This window comes from Carassius carassius, chromosome 16 (assembly GCF_963082965.1).
Source record: "Carassius carassius chromosome 16, fCarCar2.1, whole genome shotgun sequence".
Taxonomy (NCBI): domain Eukaryota; kingdom Metazoa; phylum Chordata; class Actinopteri; order Cypriniformes; family Cyprinidae; genus Carassius; species Carassius carassius.
In genome coordinates this window covers 7,610,171-7,637,921 of record NC_081770.1, presented here as the reverse complement: position 1 = coordinate 7,637,921, position 27,751 = coordinate 7,610,171, and the positions used below count along the sequence as shown (strand labels likewise).

At 40.3% G+C, this 27,751-nt stretch overlaps 1 protein-coding gene and 1 long non-coding RNA gene across 2 annotated transcripts in view; both read left to right on the top strand.

The window, feature by feature from the left end:
- LOC132159328 (carcinoembryonic antigen-related cell adhesion molecule 1-like) overlaps positions 1-27,751 on the top strand; it is a 449,528-nt gene that overhangs the window by 62,014 nt on the left and 359,763 nt on the right. The gene's annotated exons all lie outside the window — the stretch shown is intronic.
- LOC132160362 (uncharacterized) lies at positions 10,190-22,592 on the top strand. The gene is made up of 4 exons (XR_009437984.1): positions 10,190-10,689; positions 10,795-10,902; positions 19,437-19,498; positions 22,423-22,592. It is a non-coding gene; the product is annotated as an uncharacterized LOC132160362 (long non-coding RNA).

The window sequence follows — 27,751 nt, the reverse complement described above, 5'->3', positions numbered from 1 at the left end:
CAGGATCCTCACATAAGTCCCTGTTTTGTCCAGATGTTGCAGGATGAAGTGCAATGCCATGTTGATTGCATCATCCACGGACCTGTTTGCTCGGTACGCAAACTGCAGGGGGTCCAGTAAGGGTCCAGTGATGTCCTTCAGATAAGCCAGAACCAGTTTTTCAAACGACTTCATGACGACAGACGTTAGAGCCACAGGTCTGTAGTCGTTAAGTCCTGTTATCTTGGGTTTCTTTGGAATGGGGATTATGGTGGAGTGTTTGAAGCAGGAAGGCACTTCACACAACTCCAGAGATCTGTTGAAGATCTGTGAAAAGATGGGGGCCAGCTGGTCAGCACAGATTTTCAGACAGGCTGGTTTAACGCCATCTGGGCCTGGTGCTTTTCTTCTTTTGTTTTTCTTGAAGACCTGGCGCACATCATCTTCACAGATTTGAAGAGCAGGAGGTATGGAGAGGGGGATTGCAGGAGGTGTTAATGGTTGTGTAGGGAGATGGTCAGAGTGGGTGTTGGGGGTTTCAAATCTACAATAAAACTCATTCAGGTCGTTAGCAAGTCGTTGATTAGCCTCAGTGCAAGGGGATGGTGTCTTGTAGTTTGTGATGGCTCTCAGTCCTCTCCAAACTGAAGTAGAGTCGTTGGAAGTAAACTGGTCTTCCAACTTTTTAGCATAGGTCTTTTTAGCCACTCTAATCTCTTTGTTCAGTGTGTTCCTGGCCTGATTGTACAAGACCCTGTCCCCATTTCTGTAGGCATCCTCTTTGGCCTGACGAAGGTGTCTGAGTTTTACTGTAAACCATGGCTTATCATTGTTGAATGTTAAATAAGTCCTGGTAGGAATGCATATATCCTCACAGAAACTAATATAGGATGTTACAGTCTCTGTGAGTTCGTCCAGATCGGTGGTAGCAGCTTCAAAAACGCTCCAGTCTGTGATGTCAAAACAAGATTGTAAATCCTGCTCTGTTTCGCTGGTCCATCTCTTCACGGTCTTTACTACAGGTTTAGCAGATTTAAGTTTCTGCTTGTAGGTCGGTATAAGATGAACCAGACAGTGATCAGAACGTCCCAAACTGCTCGTGGAACAGAGTGATATGCATCCTTTATTGTGGTGTATTAGTGATCCAGTATATTACTGTCTCTGGTGGGACAGGTAACATGCTGTCTGTATTTTGGCAGTTCACGGGAGAGATTGGCATTATTAAAGTCCCCAAGAATGATTAAAACAGAGTCCGGGTGTTGTTGTTCTGTGTCTGTGATCTGATCAGCGAGTTTCTGTAAAGCTGAGCTCACATGCGCTTGAGGTGGAATGTAAACACTAACCAGAATGAGCGAGTGAAACTCCCGCGGCGAATAGAACGGCTTGCAGTTGATAAACTGCGTTTCTAGATCAGGACAGCACATCTTCTTTAACACAGTTACATCTGTACACCACCGTTCATTGATGTAAAAGCATGTCCCACCGCCGCGCGATTTCCCCGTTGATTCTGCGTCGCGATCCGCTCTAAACAGCTGAAAGCCCGGCAGATGGAGTGCACTGTCCGGTATGGCGTCATTCAGCCAGGTTTCCGTGAAACACAGAGCAGCAGAGTGAGAGAAATCCTTATTTGTCCGAGAGAGCAGAAGGAGTTCGTCCGTTTTGTTGGGTAGAGAGCGGAGATTTGCGAGATGGATGCTAGGCAACGGCGTTCGAAATCCGCGCCTCCTGAGTCTGACGAGCGCTCCCGCTCGCTTTCCCCGTCTGCGCGTCCTGAAGCGCTTGATCAGCGCCGCTGCTCCTCCGATAACAATGTTCAGTAAAACGTCTGTATAATAGAAATCCGGAAAAATATCATGTGGTGTGTTCTGCCGAATGTTCAGCAGTTCATCCCTGGTGAAACTGATCGTGTTTGTTAAACAAAAAACCGGAAAAACGAACAAAAACAGTACAAACACTGGAGAGCCAAGCACTGAAGCAGCCATGTGCGGCGCCATCTTGGATTGTGTATGTCAGTCTTGGCTGGTCTCTGAAGTTACGATCACACCGGGGTGATCAGTCTTGGCTGGTCACTGAAGCGTATGATCACACCGGGGTGATCAGTCTTGGCTAATCCCTGAAGCTACGATCACACTGGGGAAATCAGTTTTGGCTGGTCCCTGAAGCTTACGATCACACTGGGTTGATCAGTCTTGGCTGGTCCCTGAACTGTATGATCACACTGGGGAAATCTGTCTTGGCTGGTCCCTGAAGCGTACGATCACACCGGGATGATCAGTCTTGGCTGGTCCCTGAAGCTACGATCACACCGGGGTGAACTGTCTTGGCTGGTCCCTGAAGCGTACGATTACACTGGGGAAATCAGTCTTGGCTGGTCCCTGAAGTGTTAGATCACACCGGGGTGATCAGTCTTGGCTGGTCTCTGAAGCATACGATCACACTGGGATGATCAGTCTTGGCTGGTCCCTGAAGCATACGATCACACCGGGGTGATCAGTCTTGGCTGGTCTCTGAAGCATACGATCACACTGGGGTGATCAGTCTTGGCTGGTCCCTGAAGCTACGATCACACTGGGGTGATCAGTCTTGGCTGGTCCCTGAAGTGTTAGATCAGACCGGGGTGATCAGTCTTGTCTGGTCCCTGAAGTATTAGATCACACCGGGGTGATCAGTCTTGGCTGGTCCCTGAAGCGTACGATCACACCAGGGTGATCAGTCTTGGCTGGTCCCTGAAGCGTACGATCACATGGGTGATCAGTCTTGGCTAATGCCTGAAGCTACGATCACACTGGGGAAATCAGTCTTGGCTGGTCCCTGAAGCGTACGAACACACTGGGTTGATCAGTCTTGGCAGGTCCCTGAACTGTACGATCACACTGGGTAAATCTGTCTTGGCTCGTCCCTGAAGCGTACGATCACACGGGTGATCAGTCTTGGCTAATCCCTGAAGTTACGATCACACTGGGGAAATCAGTCTTGGCTGGTCCTTGAAGCGTACGAACACACTGGGGAAGTCAGTCTTGGCTGGTCCCTGAAGCTTACGATTACACTGGGTTGATCAGTCTTGGCTGGTCCCTGAACTGTACGATCACACTGGGTAAATCAGTCTTGGCTGGTCCCTGAAGTACGATCACACAGGGGTGAACATTCTTGGCTGGTCCCTGAAGCGTACGATCACACTGGGACGATCAGTCTTGCTTTGTCCCTGAAGCGTACGATCACACCGGGTTGATCAGTCTTGTCTGGTCCATGAAGCGTACGATCACACCGGGGTGATTAGTCTTGGCTGGTCCCTGAAGCATACGATCACACTGGGCAAATCAGTCTTGTCTGGTTCCCGAAGCGTACAATCACACCGGGGTGATTAATCTTGGCTGGTCCCTGGAGCGTACGATCACACTGGGGTGTGATTAGAACTTTCAGTGCGTCACATCATCAACTGCGGAATTTAAATCCGCTTTAGTGCTTTGGCTTGCACAGAGCCAGATGAGCGCTTGTAAATCACAGGGTTTTCAACCATATAATGCTTATTTTAGGTTTCATACATTTAAATACGCATAAGTACTAGCAAAACCATACATTTACAGTTTGTAAAATGCACGCTGATGTCTATGGGAACAGCACTAATGATCTTTACAAATATAATCTGACTACATGTTTTTATTGATATCATATACAGATTGAGTAGGTAATTGTAAAGTTTACTCTGCTCTTCTCCCAGTTTACCAGAGACCTACTATGACGTGTTTCAGGAGGAGAGGATGAATTTGCTTGTTGTAAATCCCACAGCTCGGATTCAGCATGAACTAACATGGCAGTAGGGATGGGTGAATTGATCCTGAAGTATATATATATATATATATATATATATATATATATATATCGATAATGATGTGAGCATCGAAAGTATCAATACTCAAATAAAAAAAAGGATACTAAGGTGTTTTTATTTACCAGTAATTTTGTTTATTAAATGCCTATGAATAGCATGAATAGGATGAATAACCTATGTTAGCAAATAATTAGCCTTTCGCCGGCCCCTCCCCCAAAACAGCCATTGTCCAATCACACATGATAGCAACCGGTACTATGTGAGACAGTTTTGACAAACTTTGACTCCAAGCAAGATGGTGAAGCGGTGCGCCCATGGCGTTTGTAAATCGGACACTAGAATAGAGCTTTAATCGGGCCTTAAGAGTTAGGCCCGACAGGACCCGAGTCCGACAGATTTCGGCCCAAGCCAGACAAGTACATTTTGATTGACAGCTTTTTAAAAGCCCGAACCCGTTTACAGCCCGACATTATTCAAATGTACGCATGCACACAGCTCTTTTGCCTTTTGTCAAGAATGAGTCATTTATACATGTTTTAACATAATTTATACATGACTAACGTAATAGGCCACTTGGAAGTTTGAACAAAGAAATAAAATAAGTCCTCTGTGACATCGTAACATCTCCGAACTCTAAATAGCCCTAGGTATAGACTCATTTAGCCTATGAGTAGGCCAACACACCAATAAAACGAGTCTTTCTTAAAAAATTTAATTAAGATAAATTCTAAATTAAGATGGGTATTTTGCAATAACGAAATTAATTAAGATAAAGACTCTCCCTTATTTGCTTCGCCATAGCAGCTGAAATTTAATAAAATAATGCCAACATTAGCCTATATAGGCTAGCCTATATGTCTACATTATGCATTAAAGACTCAATTAGTATTTAGTTATCATTTTTATAATCTTTACTCACCAAGATAATAATAAAAATAGCTACTCGCAATAGACAATAATAGACCATAACATATGAAAGAGAACTTTCCCGGCAGTGCAAGAGCATGACTGGTACACAAGGCTGTGCTGGTTGCATTTGAGGTAACGTTACAGGTCATGGCGTTTCTCAGATTTTGCTTTTTTCCCTCCACGGCATACTGTAACCCCTTTTGCCTCGATCTGGAGGATATCGCGGAGGTATTACTCCAAAAAAGGTCACTGACACGCACGGGTATACATCTTCCCGACATGGCAATCTGTCACGCTGGTCGTGTTTGACCATTTGTTTGTCGGAAGCAGCAAGAGTAACTAAGGGGGGCGGGGCTCGGCGAAAGGCTAATTGTGTGGAAGGGATTTTCCTCATCTGAACACGCAAATGTTGCAAGCCAGAATCAATCAATTACAGAGTAATTGTGGTAAAGTGAACATATTTTAATTATAGTATTTGTGCATAGATTTCCTTGGTTACCACTAAAGTCAACATATTTTAACCCTGTGTAAACAAAAATATAATCTAATAAATTTGTAATTAAGTCATATTGAATGTTGAAATGTGTTTAAAATATAAAGCTAAGTAGCTATTATTACCCATTGTACTCATAATAATTAAATAAATTTCATAATATAAAAGTTCAGTTTAGAAGTATGGTATTGGTGTCGATAACGATGATACTGGCCATTAAAAGTATCGGTATTGTATCAAAAACAATATGTAATATCGCCCATCCCTACATGGCGGCGCTCATCACCCATTATACAGGTCCTTCTCAAAAAATGTGCATATTGTGATAAAAGTTCATTATTTTCCATAATATAATGATAAAAATTAAACAGATTGTGTAGGTAATTATAAAGTTTACTCTGCTCTTCTCCCAGTTTACCAGAGACCTACTATGACGTGTTTCAGGAGGAGAGGACGAATTTGCTTGTTGTAAATCCCACAGCTCGGATTCAGCATGAACTAACATGGCGGTAGGGATGGGTGAATTGATCCTGAAGTATATATATATATCGATAATGATGTGAGTATCAAAAGTATCAATACTCAAATAAAAAAAATGGATACTAAGGTGTTTTTATTTACCAGTAATTTTGTTTATTAAATGCCTACGATATGCCTTAAATTGGATGAATAACCTATGTTAGCAAATAATTGTGTGGAAGGGATTTTCCTCATCTGAACATGCAAATGTTGCAAGCCAGAATCAATCAATTACAGAGTAATTGTGGTAAAGTGAACATAGTTTAACTATAGTATTTGTGCGTAGATTTCCTTGGTTACCACTAAAGTCAACATATTTTAACCCTGTGTAAACAAAAATATAATCTAATAAATTTGAAATTACGTCATATTGAATGTTGAAATGCGTTTTAAAATATAAAGCTAAGTACCTATTATTACCCATTGTACTCATAATAATGAAATAAATTTCATAATATAAAAGTTCAGTTTAGAAGTATGGTATTGTTGTCGATATCGATGATACTGGCCATTAAAAGTATCGGTATTGTATCAAAAACAATATGTAATATAGCCCATCCCTACATGGCGGCGCCCATCACCCAGTATACAGGTCCTTCTCAAAAAATCAGCATATTGTGATAAAAGTTCATTATTTTCCATAATGTAATGATAAAAATTAAACTTTCATATATTTTAGATTAATTGCACACCAACTGAAATATTTCGGGTCTTTTATTGTTTTAATACTGATGATTTTGGCATACAGCTCATGAAAACCCAAAATTCCTATCTCAAAAATTAGCATATCATGAAAAGGTTCTCTAAACAAGCTATTAACCTAATCATCTGAATCAACTAATTAACTCTAAACACCTGCAAAAGATTCCTGAGGCTTTTAAAAACTCCCAGCCTGGTTCATTACTCAAAACCGCATGCAATCATGGGTAAGACTGCCGACCTGACTGCTGTCCAGAAGGCCATCATTGACACCCTCAAGCGAGAGGGTAAGACACAGAAAGAAATTTCTGAACGAATAGGCTGTTCCCAGAGTGCTGTATCAAGGCACCTCAGTGGGAAGTCTGTGGGAAGGAAAAAGTGTGGCAAAAAACGCTGCACAACGAGAAGAGGTGACTGGACCCTGAGGAAGATTGTGGAGAAGGACCGATTCCAGACCTTGGGGGACCTGCGGAAGCAGTGGACTGAGTCTGGAGTAGAAACATCCAGAGCCACCGTGCACAGGCGTGTGCAGGAAATGGGCTACAGAGAACCAGCACTGGACTGTTGCTCAGTGGTCCAAAGTACTTTTTTCGGATGAAAGCAAATTTTGCATGTCATTCGGAAATCAAGGTGCCAGAGTCTGGAGGAAGACTGGGGAGAAGGAAATGCCAAAATGCCTGAAGTCCAATGTCAAGTACCCACAGTCAGTGATGGTCTGGGGTGCCATGTCAGCTGCTGGTGTTGGTCCACTGTGTTTTATCAAGGGCAGGGTCAATGCAGCTAGTTATCAAGAGATTTTGGAGGACTTCATGATTCCATCTGCTGAAAAGCTTTATGGAGATGAAGATTTCGTTTTTCAGCACGACCTGGCACCTGCTCACAGTGCCAAAACCACTGGTAAATGGTTTACTGACCATGGTATTACTGTGCTCAATTGGCCTGCCAACTCTCCTGACCTGAACCCCATAAAGGATCTGTGGGATATTGTGAAGAGAAAGTTGAGAGACGCAAGACCCAACACTCTGGATGAGCTTAAGGCCGCTATCGAAGCATCCTGGGCCTCCATAACACCTCAGCAGTGCCACAGGCTGATTGCCTCCATGCCACGCCGCATTGAAGCAGTCATTTCTGCAAAAGGATTCCCGACCAAGTATTGAGTGCATAACTGAACATAATTATTTGAAGGTTGACTTTTATTGTATTAAAAACACTTTTCTTTTATTGGTCAGATGAAATATGCAATTTTTTTGAGAATTTTGCCAAAATCATCAGTATTAAAACAATGAAAGACCTGAAATATTTCAGTTGGTGTGCAATAAATCTAAAATATATGAAAGTTTAATTTTTATCATTACATTATGGAAAATAATGAACTTTTATCACAATATGCTAATTTTTTGAGAAGGACCTGTAGATCAACTAACACCGTAGATATAAAAGTGTTTAAACTACCAAATATATTTACTTGCACATATTTCAGAACCGGAATATCAGATATTTCATAATGTAGTGAACATGTATGTGAATATTTTGAATGAAACATGAAAAACTAAATAAAAGCGATCCATGTGTCATACAGATCTATTGTGGATGAGCTGTGTAACATGACAAGCATGACGCGTGGCCATGGAAACAATAAGGCGGTACAATCTAAAATAATGGTTGCCTAAAAAAACCGGGGGCTAAGCTAGAATATTTTAAACTCACATGTGAAAAGTTTTTAAATAATACTGTTTTTGACAGCGTTGATAACGATTCTGATAAATAACATCATGATATTTATTGCACTTTTGCAAAAATAAATTTCCCAAATGTTGCATCCTGTCAATAATAACCTGTCCATGGGCTTTTTTGTTACTGTCAGTTTAAGTGCTGATTTAACTTCTTGCGCTGAATTTCAGCTGTGTAATGATCCACCGCAGATTCGTAATTTCTGCAAACATATGTAACATGTCCATTACAATTAAACGTTCTCACTACATGATGTTGGTATCATTTGTAAAAGTTAAAATAAGTGATTTCATGGCAGAAGTATGTTTAATAATAATAATAATAATAAAGGTCTTAAAAGCCTGGTTTGCATTTCGGGATTTGAACTCATCCAAAAGTCATTTGTTGCGGACAATCTGATTGAGCTACTTGATATTTGTTTGAAATTTGTGGTCCTTGATTTCCAAAGCATTAACATTTTTTTTTTGTTCTGTTTCATTACAATGGGTTGGTCTTGTGTTAACTTGTGCCTTACGCGCACAAGTTTAATATTATATAGAATGCAATAGCCTATTTTATAAATTGCCATTCATTGAAGACACCTTGCATCTGTCAATAATTTTAAGGAAAGTATGTTAATTTACTGTACATGTACTCAATACTTGGTAGGGGCTGGTTTTGCTTTAATTACTGTCTCAATTCAGCGTGGCATGGAGGTTTGTGGCACTGCTGAGGTGATATGGAAGCCCAGGTTTCTTTGACAGTGGTTTCTTTTGACAGCTCATCTGCATTGTTTGTTCTCTTGTTTCTCATCTTGCTCTTGACAAAAGCCCATAGATTCTCTCTGGGGTTCAAGTCTGTGAGTTTGCTGGCCAGTCAAGCACACCAACACCATGGTCATTTAACCAAATGTTGATGCTTTTGGCAATGTGGGCAGGTGCCAAATCCTGCTGCACAATTTAACCAGCATCTTCAAAAAGCTGGTCAGCAGAAGGAAGCATGAAGTGTTCCAAAATTTATTGGTAAATGGGTGCAGTGACTTTGGTTTTCAAACAACAACAATGGACTAACACCAGCAGATGACATTGCACCCCAAATCATAACAGTCTGTGGAAACTTAACACTGGACTTCAAGTAACTTGGGTTATGAGCTTCTCCACCCTTCCTCCAGACTCTAGGACCTTGGTTTCCAAATAAAATACAAAACTTGTTCTTATCTGAAAAAAGGACTTTGGACCAATGGCAACAGTCCATTTCTTCTTCTCCTTAGCCCAGGTAAGAAGCCTTTGACATTGTCTGTGGTACAGGGGTGGCTTAACAAGAGGAATACGACAACTGTAGCCAAATTCCTTGACATTTCTGTGTGTGGTGGCTCTTGATGCCTTGACCCCAGGCTCAGTCCATTCCATGTGAAGTTCACTCAAATTCTTGAATCCAGTTTGCTTGACAATCCTCATAAGGCTGCGGTTCTCTAGGTTGGTTTTGCATCTTTTTCTTCCACACTTTTTCGTTCCACTCAACTTTCTGTTAACATGCTTGGATACAACACTCTGTGAACAGCCAGCTTATTGGCAATTTATGTTTTTATGTCTTACACTCCTTGTAAAGAGTGTCAATGATTGTCAGAGACCATTTTGAAAGCTCAGGACAGCTTTGCAGGTGTTTTGAGTTGATTAGCTGATTGGCATGTCATTTTATTTTAATTTGTTGAGATTGTGAAATGGTGGGGTTTTGTGAGCCAAAATCATCACAATTAAAAGAACCAAAGACTTAAACTACTTCAGTCTGTGTGCAATGAACTTATTTAATACATGAGTTTCACAATTTGAGTTGAATTACTGAAATAATTAAACTTTTCATCGACATTCACATTTATTGAGAAGCACCTGTAACTATAAATCAAGACATTTTTAAACTAAAATAATGTTAACACTCATTTTAATGTCTTCTGCTTTAGTATTGTTTGAGTATTTTAATGTTTACAGACCAGCCTAATTTATTTCCATTGTAAGAGTCTAATGTTTGTAAGTTAATTTTTTTAGTAATCATTATTCCACACATGCTGTTAATTGAACTTAACTTGTATTGAACCTCAAAAAAAGTTTTTAATGATCAAAATATTGTAAGGTTTACATCATTTTATAGTTTAAAATCATAGACACACAACTGACTATAAACATATTACTCTAAAAAACACTATTGTTTTGTTTAGATTTATTCATTTTTCTGTTTATTATCTTATGTTTTCCAGCTTGTCTGCCTGTTCCTGTCATCAGCAAAGACTGTTCATCATCATCGTCATCATCATCTTCATCACAGCAGAATTGTTCATTGTTGTGTTCAGTGGTGAATGTGAGTCATGTGACTCTCTCCTGGTACAAAGGAAACAGTTTATTGTCCAGCATCAGTGTGTCTGATCTCAGCATCAGTCTCTCTCTACCTCTGGAGGTGGAATATCAGGAGAAAAACAGCTACAGCTGTGGGATCAACAATCCCATCAGAAACCAGACCACACATCTGGACATCACTCAACTCTGTCAACCATGTTCAGGTACAGCAGCACCAATATGCATCTTTATTCCCTGAGCTCATCTCTGAGACTGAGATATCAGTCTTGTTGAAGGCCTGACTAACAGACTCATTTTGTCCATTATAGATAAGGGCCTACCTTTACTTTACATTGTGCTGGTGTCTGTTGCTGGATTTCTGTTGATTGTAGTTGCAGTCATGACGTGCTGCATCTGCAGGAAATGCAGAAAAACCGGTCAGAAGAGCAATTACAGACTACAAATAATAACATCTCGGTTACGTATGTAACCTTGGTTCCCTGAATAGGGAATGAGATGCTGCGGTTACGTCACCACTATGGGAACGCTATACCATAACGCCTGACGTACCTGATAGCTGGAATCCAAGGAAGCATCTGCTCAAATGGAGAGAACCCGGGAGCCAGGAGCCATCCTCACATCCAGACTGTAAGTCTTGAAAAAAAAGTGCTCGGTGAGGACCAGCCTGCCGCAGTACAGATATCATCCATAGAAGATCCACTGAGAAAGGCTTAAGAAGAAATCACTGCTCTCGTGGAATGACCTCTTACTCCTAAGGGCGAAGCGAGCCCGCGCGCCTCATAGGCTAAATATATTGCCTCCACCAGCCAATGGGACATGCATTGTTTGTAACCGCATGGCCTTTATTCCTTTGTCCAAACAGACAACAGCTGGTCAGACTAAACCATGGGGCAGTACGATCCAAATAAGTCTTAAGCTCTCACAGGGCAAGACTTAGATCTCCAGACTTCGCCACAGCAGGGGAAAAAGCCTCCAGGACCACCTGCTGAAAGCGAAAGGGATAGATGCGACCTAGGGACATAATTAGGCCTTGGTCGCAACAACACTTCCACAGAGTCCGTGTTATAAGAGTCAGGATTTATCCGGAACAAATTCCAAGGGCTCAAACAGATGCCCTGATAAACCATGCAACACAATGGAAAAACCATGAAGGAACTCGCACGGGGCAGAAAGGCCTCAGCCGTCGCGCACCCTGTATGAACGAGAAACCAGTGGATGACGGCCCACTGAGGCACCATTTATATATTCGTGGTAAGCTGAATGGCTGCCACGTAAACCTTAGGGTAGCTGGTGTCACTCCATCCAAAAAACGTTCCTGAAGGAACTCCAGTACTGACGCACTGGGCAGTAAAACTGGATCCATATTATGAGTTTCACACCAGGTCGTAAACAGTTTCCACTTGAAAGCATATAAGCGTCTCGTAGAAGCTGCTCTAGAATTCAGTATAGTCTCGGTATTTTCAGCAGAAAGACCGGGACATATGAACTCACTCCGCTCAGAGGCCACGCCACAGATTCCATAGATCTGGCCTCGGGTGCCAAATCAGTCCCTGTGCTTGTGATAATAAATCCTGTCTGAGGGGAATCTCCATGGAGAGCCCGCTAACAGATTCATCAGATCCACAAACCACGGCTGTGTGCGTGCCACCGCGGAGCCACCAGCAACAGCTGTTCCACCCTGTCCAGCCGTATTCCGCATAATACCGCCGAAATCAGACGGATTGGGGGAAAACGCATACAAACTGGTCCTGGGCCAGTTGTGGGCTAATGCATCCAAGCCCAGAGGTGCTGGAGGGCATAGGGAGAACCAAAGCGGGTAATGCGTAGTCGTGTTCGACGCAAATAAATCCACTTCGCTTCCCCGAAATTCTACCATAAGAGACTCACCGTTCGGGGGTGCAATCCCCAACGCTTGCTCCAGAGTCTGCCTGGATAGCAAATTCGCTCCGAAGTCCATCGTCCGAGGACATGAACAGCTCGGATCGATAGAATTTAGTTCTGAAACCAAAAGGACATGTTTCACCAGCCTGCACAGGGGGCGAGAGCATAATCCTCTCTGATGATTCAGGTATGACACAACCGCTGTGTTGTCTGATCTGAGCAGCACATGACGGCCGATCAGCAGATTCGAGAAATACTGGAGAGCCAGAAAAAAACCGCCAGAAATTCCAAGCTGTTTATGTGCCTAACTCCCTTGACAAACAGCTCCCCAGTCGGTAAAAGAAGCATCCGTCGTGACAGTCTCTCGGGAAGCGCAAATCCCCAGCCAAACTCCGGTCAGGAGAATTTGGTTGATATACATAGTTTTAGCGACATCACACACCGCCGTGTCACCGGAATCGTCCGATGCGGAGACAACGGGGTGAAACATTCCATGCATAAGCCCAGGCTGTTAAATGATTCAGCACAAGATCCCCATGAGAGTGTGCTTGAGTCTGCGATTGCGCTAACACCAGCCAATCGCCTAAAATAGTTAAAACACGAACGCCCTGGGGCCGCAACGGGGCCAGAGATCCATCCATGCACTTTGAGAAGTACTGATACGCTTTCAAGTTTTCAAGTTTTTCAATTCAAGTTTCTTTGTATAGCGCTTTTTACAATACAAATCGTTTCAAAGCAACTTTACAGAAAATTATGTTTCTACAATATTTAGTAGTAGCTAGTAGTTTGTGCATGTTTGACAGGATTTTAGAAAAAATTAAAAATAAAAATAATAATAATAATACAAGACGTAGTCAGCTAGATGATGATATCAATATTATTAATTAAAAATGATTATATGATGCAGTCACACATGTAGCAATAATTGTTAGTTCTGTTTGTTGATTCAGGGTTAGCATCATCTGAGGTCCTCTGGGGTCAGCATCATCTCTTCTCAGGTGTTCTGGATCCAGACTGGAGCTTGTGTAAGCAAAACATAGAAACAAAATAGAGACATCATTAGCATAGCTGCTGATCCAACAAAGTAAAATTAGTTTAACCCAAGCTAAAGAATAAAAATGCAGATGCAACTACACTCACAATTTAAGAGATACATTATTCGAATGCTTGGCGAAAGAGATGCGTTTTTAATCTAGATTTAAACAGAGAGAGTATGTCTGAACCCCGAACATTATCAGGAAGGCTATTCCAGAGTTTGGGAGCCAAATGTGAAAAAGCTCTACCTCCTTTAGTGGACTTTGCTATCCTAGGAACTACCAAAAGTCCAGCGTTTCGTGACCTTAGGGTGCGTGATGGGTTGTAGCGTGGTAGAAGGCTAGTTAGGTACGCAGGAGCTAAACCATTTAGGGCCTTATAGGTAAGTAATGATAATTTGTAACTGATACGGAACTTAATAGGTAGCCAGTGCAGAGACTGTAAAATTGGGGTAATATGATCATATTTTCTTGACCTCGTAAGGACTCTAGCTGCTGCATTTTGGACTACCTGTAGCTTGTTAATTGCAGAAGCAGAACAACCACCTAGAAGTGCATTACAATAGTCCAGTCTAGAGGTCATGAATGCATGAACTAGCTTTTCTGCATCAGAAACAGATAACATGTTTCGTAGCTTGGCAATGTTTCTAAGATGGAAGAATGTAGTTTTTGTAACATTGGAAATATGATTTTCAAAAGACAAATTGCTGTCCAATATAACACCCAGATTTCTGACTGTAGAGGAAGTAACAGTACATCCGTCTAGCTGCAGATTGTAATCTACAAGATTCTGTGATGATAAATGAGATGACACCCCATTTAAGTAAACAAAATGGTAGCGATCGGACAGGTAGGATCTAAACCATCTTAGAGCCTGCCCTTGAATACCTGTATAGTTTTGTAATCGATCTATGAGTATGTCATGATCTACGGTGTCGAACGCAGCACTAAGATCAAGTAAGACTAGAAATTAGATGCAGCCTTGATCAGACGCAAGGAGCAGGTCATTTGTAATTTTAACAAGTGCAGTTTCTGTGCTATGGTGGGGCCTAAAACCTGACTGAAATTCTTCATACAGATCATTTTTATGCAGGAAGATGCTCAATTGAGCAGACACAACTTTTTCTAAAATTTTAGACATAAATGGAAGATTTCAAATAGGCCTATAATTTGCCAGTACACTAGGATCTAGTTTTGGTTTCTTAATAAGAGGCTTGATAACCGCCAGATTGAATGGTTTTGGGACGTGACCTAAAGATAACGACGAGTTAATGATATTGAGAAGCTGTTCTTCGGCTACAGGTAACAGCTCTTTTAGTAATTTAGTGGGTACAGGATCTAATAAACATGTTGTTGGTTTAGATACAGTGATAAGTTTATTTAGCTCTTCCTGTCCTATATTTGTAAAGCACTGCAGTTTATCTTTGGGTGCGATGGATGAAACTGAAGTGTTAGACGCTGTAGAATCTACATTTGCTATTGTATTTCTAATGTTATCTATTTTATCAGTGAAGAAATTCATAAAGTCATTACTATTTAACGTTGGTGGAACATTTGAATCAGGTGGCGTCTGGTAATTTGTTAATTTAGCCACTGTGCTAAATAAAAACCTTGGATTGTTTTGGTTATTTTCAATGAATTTGTGGATATGCTCTGCCCTGGCAGTTTTTAGAGCCTGTCTATAGCTGGACATACTGTTTTTCCATGCAATTCTAAAAACATCCAAGTTAGTTTTTCTCCATTTGCGTTCAAGACTACGAGTTACTTTCTTGAGAGAGTGAGTATTACTGTTATACCATGGCACAGTACGTTTTTCTCTAACCTTTTTCAATTTGATGGGGGCAACAGCTTCTAATGTATTAGAGAAAATAGTGCCCATGTTGTCAGTAATTTCATCTAATTCATGTGTATTTTTGGGTACAAATAGCAGTTGAGATAGATCAGGCAGGTTATCTGCGAATCTTTCTTTGGTGGCTGGAACAATAGTTCTGCCCAGACGGTAACGCTGAGACAAATAGTTAATATCAGTTATACGCAGCATGCACGATACAAGGAAATGGTCTGTAATATCATCACTTTGGGGTACAATATCTATAGCAGTAAGATCGATTCCATGCGATATAATTAGATCTAGTGTATGATTAAAACGATGAGTGGGCCCGGTGACATTTTGCTTGACTCAAAAAGAGTTTATTAGGTCAGTAAACGCAAGTCCTAATGTATCATTTGCATTATCAACGTGAATATTAAAATCTCCCATGATTAGCGCCTTATCAACTGTAACTAGAAGGTCTGAGAGGAAATCTGCAAATTCTTTTAGGAATTCTGTATACGGCCCTGGTGGTCTATACACAGTAGCCAGAGCAAGAGATACACTAGATTTCTTTTGCATGTCTGACAGTGTAACATTTAGCAGAAGTATTTCAAAAGAGTTAAACCTGTATCCTGTTTTCTGGGTAACATTGAGAATATCACTATATATTGTTGCGACACCTCCGTCACGACCAGTCTGACGGGGGTCATGCTTATAACAGTAGTTTGGTGGAGTAGACTCATTTAGACCAAAATAATCATTTGGTTTTAGCCAGGTTTCAGTCAAGCAGAGTACATCAAAACTATTTTCTGTGATCATTTCATTTACAATAACTGCTTTGGGTGTGAGTGATCTAATATTTATGAGCCCAAAATTTAAAAATTGTTTTTGTTCATTTACTTTACATTTTTCTGGTTTAATTACGATAAGATTTTTTCTAGATCCTACATTATATTTTGATCTCACTATTCGGGGGAACAGACACAGTCTTAATAGTTTTTACAAAGATCCAAAGATCCGCCAACAACAAACAGGAAGTGACGTATTCTCCAGTGCGTAGAGCCCTTTGCCCTCTAAAGCGAATCTGAGGAACTTCCTGAGTCTCCTGATGATCATCAAAATCTTGAATTCCTCGGTCTGAGTGCAAGATTCAGATGGTGTAAATCCCGAAGCGGTCGTAATCCGCCGTTGTTGTTTTTTTTTTTTTTTACACCACAAAATAACGGCTGTAAAAACCCCGCCTCCATCTGAGAGGGGTGTACTTCCTCTATAACCCCTTTGCTCAGCAGAGTTGACATCTCCTGTCGCAGCACCGCTATTTCCATCGGTTTCGCCACCGTGGAAAGAATTCTGCGGAAAGGAGGCAGGCCTTATTGAAACTGAATGGTGTATCCGTGACAAATTGTGCGTAACACCCATAGAGAAATGTCGGGCAAGCGTTCACACACGGCCCGAGATCATACTAGCGGTCTCAAAATTCCCGCTTCCTGCAACGCTGTCATACATGTTAAAATGTCCGGGCATGAAAAGCTTGTGGCGTTCGTGTACAGGGGAAGTGTATGCATAAGAGCCATTGCGTCTCGTTGTGTATAATCCTGAAACGTGTCCACGGCAGGAATTAGGCCAACAGATTGAACATCGGGCTCTGCCGCTAGCGAAAAGCGGCGGCTGTGCGAGCCGTCATAAATGCGTCGTCTGTGCAGGACCCTTGAATCACCCCTCGAATTCTGAAAGCTGGATTGCGCAGAGTGTCTGAGGGAACGTTTGGCATTACAGCTCAATCCAATGCTGCTCGAAGCACTGTTTGCTGCGAGGCAGACAATGTAGAGTGTGGGGACTGCAGTGAGAGGGTTAGATGTGCACAGTGCACAGGGTTAGTCTTATGCACAGTCCCTGGCAAACATTAAGGAAAACGCATGCGTCAAACTCGCTGCGTTTCGTTGTGTATAATCCTGAAGCATATCCACGGCAGGATTTAATCCAACAAGATAAACATCGGGCCACTCCGCTAGCGAGAACGCGGCGGCTGTGTGAACCGTCATACGCTGGCCATCTTTGCCAGCCTCCGCGCCGTCCCTCAAACTCTGAAGGCTCGATTGTGCAGAGTGTCTGAGGGGGCGCGCGAATGAGAGCTCAGTTCAATGACGCTCGAGGTGCCTTTGCTGCGAGACAGTCAATGTTAGAGAACATGAAGGAAAATGCATGCATCAAACTCGCTGCGTTTCGTTGTGTATAATCCTGAAGCGTATCCACGGCAGGATTTAATCCAACAAGATAAACATCGGGCCACTCCGCTAGCGAGAACGCGGCGGCTGTGTGAACCGTCATACGCTGGCCATCTTTGCCAGCCTCCGCGCCGTCCCTCAAACTCTGAAGGCTGGATTGTGCAGAGTGTCTGAGGGGGCGCGCGAATGAGAGCTCAGTTCAATGACGCTCGAGGTGCCTTTGCTGCGAGACAGTCAATGTTAGAGAACATGAAGGAAAACGCATGCATCAAACTCGCGTTTCGTTGTGTATAATCCTGAAGCGTATCCACGGCAGGATTTAATCCAACAAGATAAACATCGGGCCACGCCGCTAGCGAGAACACGGTGGCTGTGTGAACCGTCATATGCTGGCCATCTTTGCCAGCCTCCGCGCCATCTCTCAAACTCTGAAGGCTGGATTGTGCAGAGTGTCTGAGGGGGCGCTCAAATGATAGCTCAGTTCAATGACGCTCGAGGTGCCCTTGCTGCGAGACAGTCAAATGTTAGAGTGTGGAAACTGCAGTGAGAGGATTAGATGTGCATTAGCAGTCCAACAGCGCTCTCTGGAGGTGGGCACAGTCCTTGCAAACATGAAGGAAAAACGCATGCGTCACACTCGCTGCGTTTCGTTGTGTATAATCCTGAAGCATATCCACGGCAGGATTTAATCCAACAAGAAAAACATCGGGCCACGCCGCTAGCGAGAACGCGGCGGCTGTGTGAACCGTCATACACTGGCCATCTTTGCCAGCCTCCGCGCCGTCCCTCAAACTCTGAAGGCTGGATTGTGCAGAGTGTCTGAGGGGGCGTGCGAATGATAGCTCAGTTCAATGACGCTCGAGGTGCCTTTGCTGCGAGACAGTCAAAGTTAGAGTGTGGGGACTGCAGTGAGAGGGTAGATGTGCATTAGCAGTCCAACAGCACATAGTCCATAGTCCCTGGCGTGTTAACATGAAGAAAAGCGTGTGCGTCAAACTCGCTGCGTTTCGTTGTATATAATTTTGAAGCGTATCCACGGCAGGATTTAATTCAACAAGATAAACATCGGGCCAAGCCGCTAGTGAAAACGCGGCGGCTGTGTGAGCCGTAATCCACCATGCGAGTAGCCATATAAAAAGCTCACTGAGGAAGGAGAGGCGCGTTTCTCCTGTCCGCTCGGAGGGAGAGAACCACGTATGCCGGCCAGTGCCTACTCAGAGTTCGAGGCCGCAGCTCAGACAACATAGTTTGAAGAGCAAAACTGCTGATAAACGCGCTCGAGTGGGGGAGAGCGAGCACATGGAACTCCAGTGCATCACTGTATTCATAGTCAATCCGCACATATCGCCCCTAACCAACACCTCGTGCGGGGCCTCGGCGACCGCAGAAGTGAAACGGTGGGGGTTAGACGTGAGGCGACTTAAGAAATACACTCCAGAGCGCGGATACTTTCTTATATATATATATATATATATATATATATATATATATATATATATATATATTACTGTAGCCGTAGGCTATCAAGGAGAGAACCTGTAGAGAGGCTGCAATGAACCTCTCATAAGTGCCTCCGCGTGATATCCTATCATACGGCTCCTACCTTTCGTTTACTCATCGCGTCCGCGGTTGAGGAGTATACTGCTCGTGACGATCGCTGTTGAACGCGAGATAATAGGGCACAGAATATTCGCTTCGTTACTGAAGGAATGAAATCTGAGTGAAATGGCGCGCGGCACCAGTTATATATATGCGTACGCATGCATGGGCTGTGCCACGCGCTATTTGGCCAATAGGATTGGCGGGATGGTATAGGGCTTCAGACATTCGTCACCACGAAAGGTGTTCCCATAGTGGTGACGTCACCGCAGCATTGAGGTGACCTATGAAAGGGAACTACAATGCATGCATTTGAATCACAAGTATTCATCTTTTACACACAGATATTTGATTGCAAGTTTTGTCATTTTAACACATCTGTATTATTGCCAATGCAGTTGAGACATGGGAGGAAAACAGCACTGATTCAACATTGGGTAAACCAACAACACGAAAAATGGTAAGATCATTCATAATTGCATTGCAAGATGAAAAGCTGCAGTCAGTTAATCGGATAGAAGCTGCTGATTGAAGTTTTGTGTGCTTTAAGCGTCAGTGAAAAGACATGGTACTACAAAGTGAACAACAATGTATCTATTCACACATTAAATACAAATTTATAATTTATAGCCTTCCATTAGCTGTTATTAGAAACCATGCTAATTTTGTTTTTTTATTTTGCATTTTTTAAGGGTTTTGAATATAGACATCAGCATTTTCAAAATAATCCCTGTTCACACAGATTCGCAAAAACCGCAAAAAAAAAATTATTATTATTTTTGCCAGGCATTTGTAGATTAAAGGGATAGTTAACCCAAAATGAAAATTCTGTCATAATTTACTCACCCTCAGTCAGGCACGTGCACACATAGAGATGAAAGGGGGCTTGAGCACCTGCCTTTTTTATTCCTGAAGAGAAAGTGCCCTTTTTTCTGGGATGCTTATTTTTTATTTTTGAAAAATAATATATATTTCTGTTTGCACACAGCTTCCCTGTCAAACAAATATTTATTGAAATATAGTATCTAAATATCAGGTCAGGAGTTCTGAAGCGCTCCCTCTCCCCCTCCCCCGATTGTTAAGCCCGATTGTATTACTTCCGCTAAAGAAAATAGTCCGCTCCGTCTCTACGGTTAGAATCCTGTGAGTCCATAGCAACGCTCTGTTTTTCATGGCAACGGTCTCCGCACAGCGGTCTGTTGGTTATAACAGACCGCATTCTACATTGGAATTCAACCCAGCCATGTAATAAAATAAGTTAATAAAATAAGCATATATCACCACCAGGTGATATGCTTTAGTTATTTTGTTTATCCTATTTACCTGCATTTCCCTGTCAATTAGAAGCAAATGTGCGCATTTTAACTAGTTAACGCCTAATTTGCATACAGAACGTCCCCAGTTATTGACTTACATCAAGAGTCTTTCCCCCTGAAATTTAGAATTCTAAATTGGTGAATTTAGAGGAAATCTACAGATGCAAACAGATGGAGGATACACTCTAAAAATGTAGTAAATCTGAGTAACTGCATCTGGTACATTAATAAATAAAACTGAGTAGAAATAAGTTAACATTAAACTTTAAAAATAACAATATTTATAAATTAACTATTTAAGTAATTTAACTTTTTTTTTATTTCCTCGAAACCTTTATAAAATAGTATTCCATACCACCACAAATACATACATGACGTTGGCTTTTATTGAATTTTTACTCTATTTTGGTAAGTTTAATTTTAAAGTGTTATGTATTCTGATAACACCAAAATAATTAAAACGATGTAGTGCCTTGTGCAAAAATAAACAAATTATTAGTAAAACACGCCCCTCTGTTTGATGCAGTTATTTAGGTTATTCTAAATATGAAGAGTTCAGATGAAAAATCCTCTAAGTGCCATCTGAAATTTCCTTCAATAATGATCATTTATATTAAGCTTGTATGTTTATGTTCACTTATTTCACATTACTGGCAATGAAAATTACCTATTAATTGTCATTTAAGTTAAATTACTGAACTTAAATACGAGCTTGAAAAAAAAAAGCTCATAAGAAAATTTCAGATGGCACTGAGAGGCTTTTGCATCTGAACTCTTCATATATACTTGAAACTAGTAGCATAGAAAATGTTTTCAAAACATGTACATTGTGGAATGGTTTCCTTTGCTGCTCTATAAACCTAGTGAATACTAAGGAGACCATGGTTTCTGTGAACTGATTATTTTGTAGACATCTTTTGAAAATGAAACAATTCCGTGAGTTTGAGGAAGATAAAATTAATTAACTTTTTAATATATATATATATATATATATATATATATATATATATATATATATATATATATATATATATATATATATATATATATATATATATACTTTTTTGTTTAAAAAAAAAAAACTAATTATGAGAAGTGCCCTTTATTTCACTTGAGCCCCTGCCCCTCAAAATGTCTGTGCACGTCCCTGCCCTCAGTATTGGAGAGTAAGTAGTTACATATAGTAAGGGCATTACATAATTTAATTACAAAATAAATATAACTGTAATCAGTTACAGTTACTAAGCAAAAAATGTGTAATTTAATTACAGTTACTTATGATAATGTTAACATTTACAAAGGGGATTACATTTAAACTTTTGCACACATCCACATACAGATATCATTGATTTCTTTCCCAAATTTCACTGACTATTCTGAGACATACAGCCCTATAATTTCCACGATCCAGAAAACAGTCTGGTTTGTAGAAACCAGTCAGAAAAACAGAATTCCTATCCACCTTATTTTTCACATAAGCATGGGCACCGCCATTTTAGAAACATAATGTGTCATATTTCCGGTAGGAAAAATAAATACTATGGAAGTCAATGGGGACCACCAACTGTTTTATTACCAGCAATCTTCAAAATATCTTATTTTATGTTCAACATAAAAAAGCAAATCATACAGGTTTGGAACAACATGAGAGGGAGTAAATAATGACAGAATTTACATTTTTGGGTGATATATTCCTTTAAGATTTGCACATTTTAAAAAACAACAGCGCTATGAAAAACTACAGCCTATTACATTCACCTGATTTTAATCAAGCAGTGATATACAAATCTGGAGTGCAGTTACAGTTTCTGTATACACAGGATGGGATATAGCTGTCAACAATTCATCATATAAGAACAAACTGATCAATCAAAGAATCATTTCAGCATTTACACAAATAATCATCATTCATAATAAATACTGAAGTGAATTATTTTATAGAAACAGTGATCAGGTTGTTATAAAAAAAATGCCATTTTGTTATTCAGAAAGAAAAATAAGATGCTAAGATGCCTGCTATTCAATTTCTGTTGTATCATCAGTGTTCCTGAGTTTTTTTTCCTTGCAGAAATCAAAGGCGGAGGCTGTGTATGAAAATGTCCCCAAAAAGTCATCTACCGGAACTGATGTTAGAGCTTAAACAGGCATTTCCTCGCAACTTTTGTTTTATTCACATTCATTCTCTGCCAGCATGCCTCTGTTTTGCTTTTACTCTTTGTATCTAATTTTCTGGTGTTATTGTGATGTCTGAATTTTTTTTTTTCATTAATAGTTTCACCAATAGCAATACATCCAGAAACTCAACTAAAATCTTTTATTTTTAGCTTATCATATTAACATTTACCTAACTATTAAATATCGATCACAGCCTTCACTTTGTGTCTTTGTTTTTAATTTAGGCCTACTGTTCTTTTTTTTATTCTCACACAAGTTACACTCTGTTGGATCACGTTGCTAACGTTGCACAAGCACATTATCGCTCTCTAGTGTCCACAACATAAAATCACATCTCGCTAAGGATAGCACTACTTTTTAAATTGAGCAGTTTGTTAGATCACGATCTATGTAATTTGTTTTTATAATGAAATGCAGACAGGTGTATGAAAGTACACAAGTTACACCATAATTTAAACATGGCAGACTTTAATGGACAGTAAAACGAAGACTCCAGGCTGGCACAGTAATATTGACGAACGGCTAAACAAATGCAGAGCACTGTAACTTGCCAAAAAAAGTCAAAGAGTGGTAACTGGTGTTATACTGTTATGCCTTGGTTTCTGGGCTTTCCTCCAAGATACTTAGTTGTAGTAGCATAATATGACGTTTACCCTAAATCATCCAATAAAAACCTTCAAATATATGAGCAGAACTTGTTTAAATGTTATTAATTTTAATTTATACTTCATTCTAACTTCTTTTGCCTCATGTATACTAAAAACTATATATTAAGCCTAACAACATTAGACAATATGTAAACTATTTTTAGATGTAAATAACATTCAGAAACTGTCATTTAAATAAATAAGGATCAATAAATACTGAAAGAAAAAAAATAGAAATGCATTTATTATTTTATCTGATATGCTGAAGTGGGGCTAATTAATTTAAGTTGTAATTTAGTGTCCATTTATGTCAAAACCATAGACTGTATAAAAACATGGACGTGACGTCACCCATAGACCCCTGAAGAGCGTTTTTGAAGCTCAAAGAGTGCAGAGCGGGCCGTCGTCATCTTGGCAGCATGTCACCTGCGACTCTCCCGAATAATCAAAAATGGGCAAAAAGGCAAGAGCTGTAGCCACGCCCACCTAGCTCGACGACAGTGTCAGCAGCGGCAATCCACCCTTACGAAAAATAACCATGGTTTTATTATAGTAAAACTGTAGTAACCCATGGTTTTTTACCGTGTTGACTACCATTTGTATAACCACAGATTTACTACAAATACCATGGTTAAACTATGGTTAATTTAGCAAAACCATGCTTAATTTGTGGTTACCATGGTTTAACTATAGTAAACATGGTTTTTTGGTTTTATTTGTAGTAAAACCATGGTTAATTTTCATAAGGGCACCTGTCACTCAAGTGGCCACGCCCTTAATTATACAGAACTGTAAGGCTTAATATAATTTAAACAGATGAGTTATACAAATTTTCACCCCCTCACAGTTGTCATGAAGGGAAAATTAGCTTTTTTTTGCACTAGGCTGCAAACATGTTTTTTTTTTTCTTGTTTTTTTGGCTGTAAAGTTGGGCATTTTAACATGGGGAGTCTTTGGGACTGACTCTTATTTGCAGCCAGCCTCAAGCGGCCAGTCGATGAATTACAGTTTTAGTCACTATCTTGTTGGCTTCACGAGAGAGAGCAGGAGGTTGTCAAAACTAGGCTAAGGCCCTGTCCCAAATGGCACACTCCGGACTTGTGGACTTCCTCAGAGATCATACTTTGGTGATGTCCTGTAGTGCAGTCCAATAGGGCCCTTGGCGCGAGGCCACAAGGGCACATTGAGAGGTATTTTTGGGACAGACTCGATTAACACGCTGGAAATACCGGTCTGGTTGTTTTTTGACAGGAGCTGCAGATTCGGGGAATTTGCTGCCTATTGTTGTTGTTTTCACTATTGTGTTTGCGACATGGCTTGCCATGCAGAGAAATAATATTTTTGCACTCACTATTTATTTAATGAATCATAATGTGATTGTATTATATAACGCACTATGTTTGAGATATCAACCACTGGTCGATGACCATAATGTTTGTAGAAACTGTAGATAACAACTTGTAAAATATACACCTAGGTCATAAAAATTGTAATGATACCTAGAATTAAATATTTTCTTCTCAGCCATGTCATCAATTGCTCTTGAGCGAAATCTCCCATCTGTTGTCTTATTGGCATTTCGCAAGGATTCCTTGGTAGTTCAAGTGTGCGGAGCCTGCATCTATGCGGGCTTCCCGGAAGACCGCTTAAAGGGTACAAAGGGGGCGCTGCTGAGCACACGTCAGAGCATTAAAATGCTGAATGGGATGGCCTATGGAGTCGTAGACTCGGCCAGCAAGCGCAATTTGAGTCCACGAGTCCGAAAGTTCACATGAAGTGCGCCATTTGGGACAGGGCCTAAGTTTTACGTACAGCTGGTGCAACCGGCCCCAGAAACCTATGAGTGACGTCACGGACCCTATGTCCAAGGTTTTTTTTTTTTTTTTTACAGTCTATGGTTCAAAGATTTGCCTGCTTTCAAAGCACTTATGACATAATGAAGCCTTGTTTACTGAAATTACGTTGATTGAGAAGTTTGAAACATGCTGCAAACCACTAATTTGAAACAAAAGATTCATAAAGGTTATACTGACATAAATACTAGTTATTTTGTCACTTGAGGTGTTGTATGGTAGTTGCATGAGATCCAATCAAGGGGAAATATGTTCCTCATGTACATACTATGAACTTATAGTAGTAATTACAATAACTATGTAATAACTAGGTACTAACCCTGAACCTAGCCCTAAACCTAACCCTACCCCCTGTAGTTACCTTGTGTTACCAGAACTTTCTTAGATAAATGCACTGTAAGTTCACTATAAGTACATGTTAGTACACGTACTGTAAAATAAAGTGCAACCAAAATATTAATAATCAATCATAACTAGTTATGATCAATTTTAAATATTTTGATTCACTCTAAGTATTTACTTCACCTCTCAGTGTCAACTTTCTGTCAATTTTTAGAACATAAATTTCCTGTTTAAGAAAAATAACTTTCTTACTGTACAATACTACTCAGAACATATAGCAAAAATCTGCATGATTAGGGACTTCAGTTATGAGCAAACAATGAACAACCTCAAATGTGATACAAATAATACTTTATTAACTACATAAACACTTAAACTAGTCTAACATACACACACACACACACACACACACACACACACACATACACATACATTTGACATAGGGAAAAGGGTTCAAGCTTAAACAGTAAAGAGATAAGAAATAAAGACATGAAGCTATGGTACAATATAATATTCAGCACATCTACAGCCTGAAGGATACATCAGTTTCTTAGTTCAAACACGTTTGTAAAAAGTGCACATGATACATAAATATTTCAATTAATTAGACTAAGTTTGATCCTTACATGTCTCGCCTGTTTGAAAAAGAGTCCTGATGCACTTTGGGGCTCCAGTTGATCTCTGCTAAAGAGAAAAGATGAGACCAGTTCGATTCAAGGCCAATGCCCAGCACAAGCTTAGCGAGGTTTTTAAGGCTTAAAGTTTTTTTCCAGCATCTTCTCCTGGAATTCCTGAATCTAGAAGAACGCCCTGATCTGGTGATCAGTGCGGGGGATGATGTCACACCCTCAGGATTTGAGTGAGCCAATGAGGAATGGTACCTTTAGGAGGGAAGTTTTACATCTCTTTGTCACTAGTGTTTTGCATATGAAATTAGATTTGGGGGTTCAAGAGAAGAAACTTTAAGATGCTTATAAATCTAATGTGTACACTCTCATTTAGGTCATGAAAATATGAACTCATAGATACCAAAAATCATATAGATGAGGTTATATTAACTAGTGATCCATCATAAGCATGTATAAACCATATAGAATACACAAAACACAATATACAAGAACAGTAACAGCATACACAATGATCTAAAGTATATGTGAATTAATTAAAGGAAAGATTTTTCTATGAATTAATTTGAGAAGAGCCTCTTTTTATGTGCATTATGTGTCTGTTTTTGAGAGACCTGAATTAAGAAAAATAATTGATCCCTGTGGGACCCCCCACGAAAGCAATCTTTTCCTCAAGATTGAATCTCCATATTTAACTGAGAAATATCTGTCACTTTAAAAAGATTGAAACAATTTCAAGACAATGCCTTTCAGCCCTACCAGATTTTCCAAGTGAGATATGAGAATTTCTTGATCTATTATGTTGAAAGCAGCACTAAGATCCAACAGTACAAAATCAACACAGTCTCCCTTATGTAGTGCTAAAAATATGTAATTGAAAACTTTCAATAGTGCTAACTCTACACTGAGCCACCTTACATCCAGATTGAAACATTTCTAAAATATTATTATAATTTGGAAGTAATTGCTGCAAAATCACTTTTTCTAAAAATGTAAATACAAAAGACAACTATGAGATAGGTCTGTAGTTCTTCTCATCCAGGGCCACATTTGGCTGTTTAAGCTGAAGTGACATTACAGCATACTAATGGAACCAAACCTGTACACAGACTTTTGTTAAAGGGATAGTTCACCCAAAAATCTAAATTATGTCATTAATAACTCACCCTCATGTCGTTCCAAACAAGTAAGACCTCCGTTTATCCTCGGAACACAGTTTAAGATATTTTAGATTTAGTCCGAGAGCTCTCAGTCCCTCCATTGAAGCTGTGTGTACGGTATACTGTCAATGTCCAGAAATGTAAGAAAAACATCATCAAAGTAGTCCATGTGACATCAGAGGGTCAGTTAGAATTTTCTGAAGCATCGAAAATACATTTTGGTCCAAAAATAGCAAAAACTATGACTTTATTCAGCATTGTCTTCTCTTCTGTGTCTGTTGTGAGCGAGTTCAAAACACAACAGTGTAGTGATATTCGGTTCACGAAAGAATCATTCAATGTTACCGTATCTTCTTGAACCAGCTCACCAAATCGAATTGAATCATTTGAAATGGTTCGCATCTCCAATACGCATTAATCCACAAATGACTTAAGCTGTTAAGTCACTTGAATGCACCTTTGACTTGACTTGAATGCACCCAACATTGCATGTTTAATGTCTTTGTGTGTCCAAAAGAGTCTGTTTTTCTCATAGACTGTATAAAAGGTTTTTCTGTGCAAACAATGGTTTTCATACAGCGATAGCTGGACGCT